Source organism: Elephantulus edwardii, unplaced genomic scaffold (genome assembly GCF_000299155.1).
Source record: "Elephantulus edwardii isolate Elephantulus edwardi_28Jun2011 unplaced genomic scaffold, EleEdw1.0 scaffold00011, whole genome shotgun sequence".
NCBI classification, from domain to species: domain Eukaryota; kingdom Metazoa; phylum Chordata; class Mammalia; order Macroscelidea; family Macroscelididae; genus Elephantulus; species Elephantulus edwardii.
In genome coordinates, this window is record NW_006399761.1 from 9610039 (window position 1) to 9620128 (window position 10090).

General features: G+C 37.7%; 1 pseudogene; it reads left to right on the forward strand.

Annotated features, from left to right (window-relative positions):
- Positions 1-8696, forward strand: part of LOC102852694 — a 28666-nt pseudogene extending 19970 nt beyond the window's left edge.
- The last annotated feature ends 1394 nt before the right edge of the window (positions 8697-10090 follow it).

A 10090-nucleotide genomic window follows, 5' to 3' on the forward strand; every position in this document is an offset into this window, starting at 1 on the left:
TTTTTATTATAAAAATTTTAAAATGCATTCATTTTAGCACATTTTCCTCCCTCCCCGTCCCCTAATTCACTTTGCAATCAACCTTTTGTTCCAGATTGTTGCCATACATATAATGCCTACTTATATATTTCTTTTGGACAGTTCTGATGCAGTGTTCATTATCTTTCCACCCTTTTCCTATTCTTCCCTCAACCCTTTCTGTCAGTTCTGTTTTATAACAGTGGTGTTATGCAGTATTTGTCCTTTGGTGACTGAGATATTTTCCTCAGCATAATGTCCTTCAGACTCACCTATGTTGTGTAATGATTTACAAGTTCTTTGTTTTCCAAGCTGTGTAACATTCCATTGTGTGACTGTACCATAGATTTTCTAGCCGTAGTTTGTTGATGGGCACTGAGTTGCTTCCATTGCTTTGCTATTATGAATAATGTAGTGATAAATATGGCTGTGCATATATTTGTTTGAGTTGTGGCTCTTGTTTCTTTAGGGTATATTCTTGGGAGCAGAATTGCTGGGTCAAAGGGAATTTCCATTTCCAACTTTTTGAGAAGGCACCAGACTTACTTCCATAGTGGTTGTTCCATTTTATATTCCCTCTAGCAGTGAAGAAAAGTTCCAATTTCTCCATGACCTTGGCAGCATTTGCTGCTTGCTGCCATGCTGAACTTGGACATTGCTGCTGGGGAGTTGTAGTATTTTTTTGAGGTCATTTAAAGCACTACCAGTCTTAAGGTTATTACTTCTTCTGTAATTTTGTGTATTTTACTAGATTTCCCTTTTTGCTCAAGTTGAACCTGATTATGCCTGAACTAATGAGCACTGGTGACAGGGCTGTTAAATTCTGGGCTGAAAGTTTGGGGAGGTCAAAACCCCCTATTTGTTCTGTGAGAGAAGGATGTGGCAGTCTGTTTCCTAAAAGATCATAGCCTAGGAAAGCCTACGGGGCAACTCTACTCTCTTTTAGAGTCAGGAGGAGTCAGAATCTTAACTGCAACGGAGAGATGTGGTGGTGAATCCAGTTCTGTCAATTATAGGCTAAGAGTTAAACTATGAACATCTCTTCTTTCCTCTCTTGACCATCTTAGTTGTCCATTGAATGAAGATGTAAATTGCCAAGTACAATGAATAACAGAAAGTAAGAAGTGATCAAATGAGTTATTTTACATATTAGAAAGAATGTGAAAATTGCATTAATATAGAAACTTTTCTTAAGCATTACTATACAAAACAAAAACAGCAGATAGACTTTCTTCTTCTTCTTCTTCTTCTTCTTCTTCTTCTTCTTCTTCTTCTTCTTCTTCTTCTTCTTCTTCTTCTTCTTCTTCTTCTTCTCCTCCTCCTCCTCCTCCTCCTCTTCTTCTTTGCCTTCACCTTCACCTTCGCCTTCGCCTTCTTCATCTCATTGCTGTTGAGTTGGAACCGACTTAGACCTGACCATCAAGCAAGTTTCTGAGGCTCTAAATCACATGAAAGGTGATTTCTCATCTTTCTCCTATGTGTCAGCTGGTGTATTAGAGCCACCAGAGAGGTGTGACTTTTGAGTTAGCAATATAACTCTATATAGACTATGCTACCAGAGTCCTCTAATCACTTATTATAGTTGTGTGCCATCAGAATCTGCATACTGTCCAGCAGATATTCAGATGCAGTAAACTGCATGGGAGGAGATTGCCTATCCTTCTATAATAGAGCGGGTGGTGGATTTGAACTGTGTGGCTTTGGGATTGCATTGCATCTTACCACTAGGCCACCGGAACTCTTACTGTTGTTGTTATGTACTGTCAAGTCAATTACTACCCATGGGTAACCATTCTCACATTTGACATATCAGTGTCACAGTGTTCAGCATCACAGCAATCATATTTCTTTTAAGTTTCCCCTGAGCATCCTCAAACCTCCGATCTTTCTATTAGCATACAAAGTTACTAATTGGACAGCCTAGGAACTTCCTTTGGAGAATAGTATCTTCCTATTCGTGACTTAGATCAAGGCCAATATAAGACTTAGTTATAGTTCAAGTGCATGCTTTACCTGTATGTGTTTATAGCATATTTTGTTTTCTGGATCCTTATATCAAAGTGTGGTCCTGTCCCGTGGTATAAACCCATGAAGAGTGGTTGAATATACTACCCTAATCCATAAAAAAAAAATCACTCATGCAAAGCTTTACTCCTGTGAAACTTCAGCTTTGACTTTTGGGGGAAAAAGGTACAACTTTCATGAAGTGGAGAGACACTGGCAAACAACAAAATTTTTCATTTAGGTCGCATTCACAATTTCAGCAAATCAACAAAGGAATTAACGGGAATGAACTTAGTTCCTTCCTAATGGCATGTCTGCTTGTTTCCCTGTTGCCCCGTTTTTCTGTTATTATGCAGTTAATGCAATCTAATTCAGTAATGTCTTCTGAATGATTAAGCCATTTATGATTGAACCTGATGAAGGAAATGAGAAAAGCCTCTTAAACATCTAAATAGAATAATTCCTATTAACTGCTTTAAATCACAACCAGAATGCTATTGAATTCAATATCTTGCTCAGTCACAAATATTTCCAGAACAGAGACATTTTCATCAATATTTGTACTGAAACTTAACAAAGAAATTAGGGCTCCTGACATTAGAATTATTTTTATCATTTGCAGAATTTTTCCCTCTGTAGGATAGTTTGTAGAGATAGTATTTTTCTTTCTACATGAAAAACAAAAGGAACTAACTACACGGCCAATAAGAGGATTTTTCTTGGTAGTGCCCTTGACATAGTGGGGGTTGGGTAGAAGCAATAGTATTTTTAGAGCTTAAACAGAGTTTAAAATATTATCCTTTGAAGAAGATTTAAAATTACATTATAGGAAAAATTTTATTACGAAAATGGCAGGGAGTCAGGTCTGATAATATACAATGGTTGGCTTGAATTTACCTTTTAAAAGAACCACTTTCAATATTTAAAAATACATATACACTGCCTTTGTGATACATAGCTATTTGACTAAGATAAGTTGTTTAATTGTGCTAACAGGCTTACTCATATTCATGCAGTATTTTACATAAACATGCTCTGTCATCTCTGTTCACACTTTTTAATTCTATATGCCAATGATAACAAGTGTGTTGTTTTGAACATTTTTTGATTCTGGTTCTAAATTTGGGTCTGTAAATGCCTCTTAATGTCACACCTACACGAGACTGAGGTATCAGGGAGTTAAATGCATATCTATCACTATGGTTTCGGGGTAGCATGTTGATTCACTGAAAAATGCCAGGGATATTAGGTATAGTAGTAATGAAAAATGAAAATGTAAAAGTTACAGGCCTTCTGTTTCATGGCTTGTGTTTAACTGTATTTGCACACACATACATATTTTTAAGTAAAATGAATTGTTTTCAAGAGAGAATATTTATACGTTTGTTATTGTTAGGGAACAGTAAGCCAATTGTCTCACACAGAGAATGTATGTTCGTCAGAATGGAACTCTGCCTGGTCCCATGCCATTCACGCAACCTCGCTGAAGAGCTTCCTCTTTTCTTAAAGACCTTCTACTTTATGAAGTATGATTTTGTATCATATGCTGACATAAACAGTGAAAATACATTTGCCTAAATAAGTTTAAAACAATACCATGACAGATGGAGAAGAGATAGAGGTTGTTAACAATTTCAGCTTGCTTGACTCCACAATCAACACTCAAGCACCCGCAGTTGGGAAATCAAAAGACGAATTGCGTTAGTGAAATCTGCTGTCATGGACCTCTCCAGAGAGCTGAAGAGCAATGATGTCAGTCTAGAGACCAAGGTGCACCATGGTCTCACGGATTAATAGAGGACTCAAACATCTACTGATGAAGACCATAAGTTAGTTCTTATTCATGGCGACCTTCCATTTGTTCATCTCAGTCTATTGACTTTTTGGGAAGGGATTACCCATTTTTCTCAAATGACTGATGGCATTGAACTGCTCACCTTTTTGTTAGAAACCCAACATGTAACATATTATATTACTTGGAATCCTTTGTTTGAATAAAATACATATAAAAAGAAAAGAAAAGAAATAAACAAACGTCATAGCAAATTCTTTCTTAGACATTAAATAAATCACCTGAAGAGTAATTTTTCCATAGTGAGTTTTGTAATTCACAGCCTTTACAAGGACAAATTAGGCAAAGGTGTCTAGGGCAAATATCAGTTGTTGAATCATCTGAAGGTCTGGAAAAGTCAGATTGGCAATGTTGCCCTGAATGGTTTACAATGTTTTTGCTTTAAAGTGTTGTCTGAGAATTATTTTCAGATTTGAAAGTTCTGCCTGAAGCCCTTTGAAACAGACTCTTCTGCATGTAATATTTCCTTATTCATCATTAATTGTCTTTTAAAAAGGATATAAATTAGTTTTACCATAGGCAAGATAGGCTCAATTATAATTTCCTCCTATGCCAGTGGCAGATTTGTGAACAAATAATAATGCTTCATAAATATGAGAAGGCTTTGAGTATTTAGCAAGAAATTGTGAAGAATACTGAATATTGAATTAGTAAAGCTTAACATTTTAATACTAATGAAATGGATAATGATAAACCTTTCGTTTCTTTGACCATTCAGCTAATATTATTGAGCCCTTGATATTATGAGAAAGATCATGCTATCTCAAGAATCATGGACTAAGCCACTGAAGTTGAGAAATAGGTAAATTTTAAAATAAGGAGTTACAGCGCTAATCCATAGGCTGTGTCCCTCTGGTGATTCATGGCAGAAAATTGAGCAACTGCTTCAATGCAATGCACAGTTTCAGAAACCCATGTGTTGCTTCTGACTCAAGGTCACTAAGCTGGGGTATATTTTTTAATTTTGTTTATTTTTTTCTTTTATAAGTTAACAACAGGTTCATGATAGAGAGAGTGAGACCAAGGCTGTTCCTTGGAGGCAAGGATTCTGAGGCTTCGTCTGACATACTTTGGACATGTTGCAAGGCAGATCCAGTTCCTGGAGAGGTATGTCATGCTTGGGAGGGTGGAGGAACAGCACAGGAGAGGAAGACTCTTGATGAGATGGATAGATTCAGTGACGTGCTTAAAAGGGGTAGGTGTGTCAGAGAAAAATAAGGTTGCCACAGGAAAGAGCAAGATTTGGGGCTGTTTTACATAGATTTGCTATGAGTCACAAGTGACTCAATGTCACATAACAACAACAATAGCCAAAATTAATGCTTCATTCATAATGTTCAGCCTTACCATTTATTTTGTTAGTATCAAGATTAAACCTCCTCATAAACTTAAGACTCTCTCTTTCTTATTGCCATCTCGTTAAAATCAACTCATAGTCGAACCTCCAGGGGGATTTCCATGGTTATAAATAGGAGACTGTCCATATTTCCTCTGCAGAGTTGCTGGTGGGTTTGAACCTCTGAGAGGCACCACCTTTAGGTAGCAGGGTAACTCCCTAGAGGTTATGTCAGGCTCTATGATTACCTCTTTATCCAAGATGATGAGACTGAGAGGCTACTACCCAGTGACCAAAATGGTGTGACTGGGAGAATTGCACCCTTTAGGGGACAGAGATGCAGATGATGTTCTCAACAAAGTCGTAGTAGGAATGACATTTTTAGTATACAAACTTTTCCCCCCACTCAGAATTTTCAGGAACAATTTTCCATCCCTTTCCCACCACATTCAGCAGCCACGATATCCCACATGACGAGATGACACAGTAAAATGCAGCCCCTAAAAGAGTCCAATTCTTTGCCTTGTGTTCCACAGCTGTGGATCAAACTTGAGAAAATATGTCTGAAGATTGAGTCATAGATAAGTTTTTCTCCCCAAGGGGAAGTCAGTTTTGCCTAAATCTCAGAAAGGAGAATCAAACTGGAAATAAAGAGAACTTGGTGTGTTCCTAAATGAGAGACCTGGTCATTATTCCTCCATTTAAAGTCTGGGGATGGGAAAGCAAGAGAAATTTCTGGGAAGATTTAAGAGCTGGGAGTATCAATTTCTCTTTGATCTACAAGGAAGTGGAAGGACCTCAAGTATCTTTTATAGCTAGAAGCAGACAAAAATCTATAAATGGTATAGGTATAAGTGGTGTAGGCAGGTGGATGGATCTGAGACAGCACTGTAGCATGATTCAAGGGCTTGTAGGGTCTTCTTATTGTTGTCTAGATTAGCACTGATATGGTGCAAAGAAAGAACCAGGGCACTTAAGTGTTCTTATAATAAAGCACTATGTAAATGCAAAGTAGAACAAAAGAAAAACAATTTCTTGTGGCCCAAATGAAAGAGAGGCTATGCTAATAAATAAAGTCCAGATGGAAATGCAAGTATTATCGCTGTCTCCATCAAGAATGAGTTACACACAGAAGATCAAAGATCACTGCACACTCTCTCCCTTCTCTGCCCAGTTGTCTGAAATCGTATTGTGCTCCAAATAGATGCACGATTGGAAAAATAGAGAAATTCTGATCAGATCAAGATTAATTCCTACCACTGATACTAAACTAAAAACCAAGTTCATGTCTTGGAAAAAAAGCACAGGAATATATGTTTTGGGACACTACGGTATCTGACCTTCAAGCAATTCTTGCTTTAAACAGAATAAGGAGACTGGTATGGGGGGAAAATGGGATGCAAATTTACTATTAGCTTAAAATCCAGCATTAATCTAGATTCCCTCCCTTCCTCTGCTTCTTGATATTTTCCTTAAATGTTATTAAATGAAAGACAGAGACTGTTATATTTATAATGACTTCAAAATAGGATTTCTAACTGTTTTGTTTTTTTGGGTGGTTTCTCCCACCCCTGGTTTGGAAATTTACATTTTCATCCTAGATATGCTGACTCAGTCCTGGAATGGAAATACATATTTTTAACAAGGGACTGAGCCAGAATCAACTGGTTCAAAGTTTGTTTTTCTTCCCTCTTCTCTGAAACAAGATTAAAAAACCCATGGCTTAATTGGTTCTTGGAAAGTATACACCAATAACTAATTGGAATGCTGTTGCTGTGGGCCATAGAATTGATTCTGGATCACAGCAAACTTACGGAACAGAGTACAACTACCCCATAGAGTTTCCTAGTTGATAATCTTTACCATGATAGCAAAGCCTTGTGTAAATTAGCACTGACATGGCACGGAGAACTAAGAGGCTTAAGGGTTCTTGTAATGAAATACTATATAAATATTCACACACACACACACACAGAGAGAGAGAGAGAGAGAGACAGAGAGACAGAGAGGCACAGAGAGAGAGAGAGAGAGTGTTCTTGTGGTCCTAAGAGTAGCCATACTAATAAGTCCAGACGGAAATAGATAGATCATAGACATATACACATTGAACTGATGACTTTCAGTTAGTAAGGAGAGTATTTAATCTCTCTACTGCCAGGCTCTTCTTAAGTGGAAATACTTCATAAATGGGACTAAGTATGGGAAGATTCAGTTAGAAGATTGGAGACATCCAAATAACAATGGATGTTGTTGTGGCTTGTAGACTTGGCAGTTTCTTGTTTACAATATAGCTAATATTGGAGGCGTTATTCACCATCGCAAGAACATGGAAACAGCCCAAATGTCCAACCACAACCTAATGATTCAGAAATTGTGGTACCTTCACACAGGAATACTACATAGCATTCAGGAGCAATAATTTAAAAAAAAAAAAAATTAGTGGTACCTTCACACAGGAATACTACATAGCATTCAGGAGCAATGATTAAAAAAAATTTACTACATTCCATGCTGTGATTCCGTTCTGTGTGGTTGTTCTTCCTAACAGTGGTGTTTTATTGCCATCCTTCTCTCCCACATAAATGTGAGCCAACAATCCACGGAAGATATGATGAATATGGACATGAGACCCCTGTGGCCCCAAAACTTCCTTTTAGGTTGTGAACTGAAAGCTGACGTAGATTATCACTTGAAGGTGGATAAGGATGATGAGAATGAGCACCATTTATCTTTAAGAATGATCAGTTTAGGGGCTGGAGCAAAGGATGAATTTGCACATTGTTGAAGCAGAGGTAATGAATTATCAGGGCAGCCCAATTAAAGGAACACTGGCACTTTGAAAATGTCTGTACAGCCAATGGTTTTGCTTGGGGGCTTTGAAATAACACCACCTGTCGTCTTACGATTGAAGTGTGGCTCAGGGCCTGTGCATGTAAGTGGACAACACTCAGTAGCTGTGGAGGAAGATGTGGACTCAGATGCTGAAGAGGAAGAGGAAGGAAACTTTCAAGTATTTCAGGAAAGAGATCTACCCCTGCAGGTGGTAACAAAGTTGCACAGAAAAAAGTGACAGTTGCCACTGATGAAGAAGATGACGACGACGATGATGAAGATGATGATGATGATGACGACGAGTTTGATGATGGTGAGGCTGAAGAAAAAGCACCAGGGAAGAAATCTATATGGGTTACTGCAGCCAAAAATGCGCAAAAAATCAAACCAGAATGGAAAAGACTCAAAACCGTCAACTCCACCATCGAAAGGACAAGAATCTTTAAAAAAAAAAAAAAACCAGAAAAAACTCCCCAAACTCCAAAAGGACCCCTTTTCTGTAGACGACATTAAAGCAAAAATGCAAACAAGTATAGAAAAAGGTGGTTCTCTTCCCAAAGTGGAAGCCAAATCATCAATTATGTGAAGAATTGTTTCTGGATGACAGACCAGGAGACTATTCAAGATTTCTGGAAGTGGAGGAAGTCTCTTTAAGAAAATAGTTTGTTAAAGTTTTCTGTCTTATTTCATTTCTGTAACAGTTGATATCTGGCAGTCCTTTTTTATAAAGTTGACTGAGAACTTTCCCTACCCTATCTGATAAATGTTGTCCAGGTTTCTTTGTCAAGAATGTGCTGTCCAAAATGCCTGTTTAGTTTTTAAAGGTGGAACGCTATGTAATGTTATGATAGGACAAATTAGTAGCAGTGACCAGACAAACGGAAATGGTGGGGAAACAAAAATATACATGTGAAATAAATTCAGTGTCTTCTAGGCTGCAACAGTTCCATGATGCATCTTCAAGGATATGAACATGTATGGCTAAGCACAATTGATAACAGTGCATCTAAATTTCAAAATCAATCTCCACAATAGTCTACGTGTTTCCTATTGCCAAAGGGGCCCTTTAGAGTAGTGAGAGAAGATTGTCACCCTGAAACCTACAGCGTCCCTTTTCAGCAGGAAGTAGCTAAGAGAATACGCCGCCAGGATGAAGTCTCTCTCAGGGAGGAGTGATAGGCAATGGCAAAGGACACACTGACAAAGGAGATTAATCAGAACTAGCTTTAACAAGCACTGTGGCAATGGGGCAACTAAAACAAACTTTCAAGGCATAGTCAACCTGAATCCTTCTGATCATATGGAGATTTTGAAAGTATTTCTTTGAGTTTATTATGTTTAATTTGTTTGTTTGTGTATAAAGGATGCTCATCTAGATGATAACATAATTATGATAAAAGCAAAAGGGGGGAAATACGGGAAGCCAATACTAAATATTTGTAATAAACTGGATGTTATTTAAATAAAAAACAAACAAACAAACAAGCAAAAAATACATAACTTGGGAGAGACTGGAGAGCATTATGCTGAGTGAAGTATCTCAGTCACAAAAGGACAAATTTTGCATGGTGTGACTATTGTAAAACAGGAGTGACCTTGGGGTTGGGAAGAGACTGAGAAAGATGGGTTCAATAATGTATACTGCATTGAAACAGATGAGGGAGAAAACTGTTTAAAAGGGATATGTGATTAGGTATTTTTGTCATGACAGGAATCTAGAGTGAGGGCTACATGGTGGAGTGGACCTGGGGAAGGGTTTGTAAAACAAATCAAAGAATTTTCCTTTTCCAAGTGTACTGGGGGGAGGGTTGCGAGGGGAGAAAAGTGCAACAGTGAGTGAACGGAAATCCAAAGTCCGTAAATTTTTACTGAAACACATAATAACAGTAAAAATTTAAAACCTGTTTTAAAAAATGTGAAATGCAAGCATGTCTATCAGATTATAAAACAATGTGATGATATTCAATGTAGTAAAGGGAAAAATCTTTGACAAACATTTCTATTGTTACGACTGGAGAGAGAGAGAGCGGGCGCGAGTGCGCGCGCGC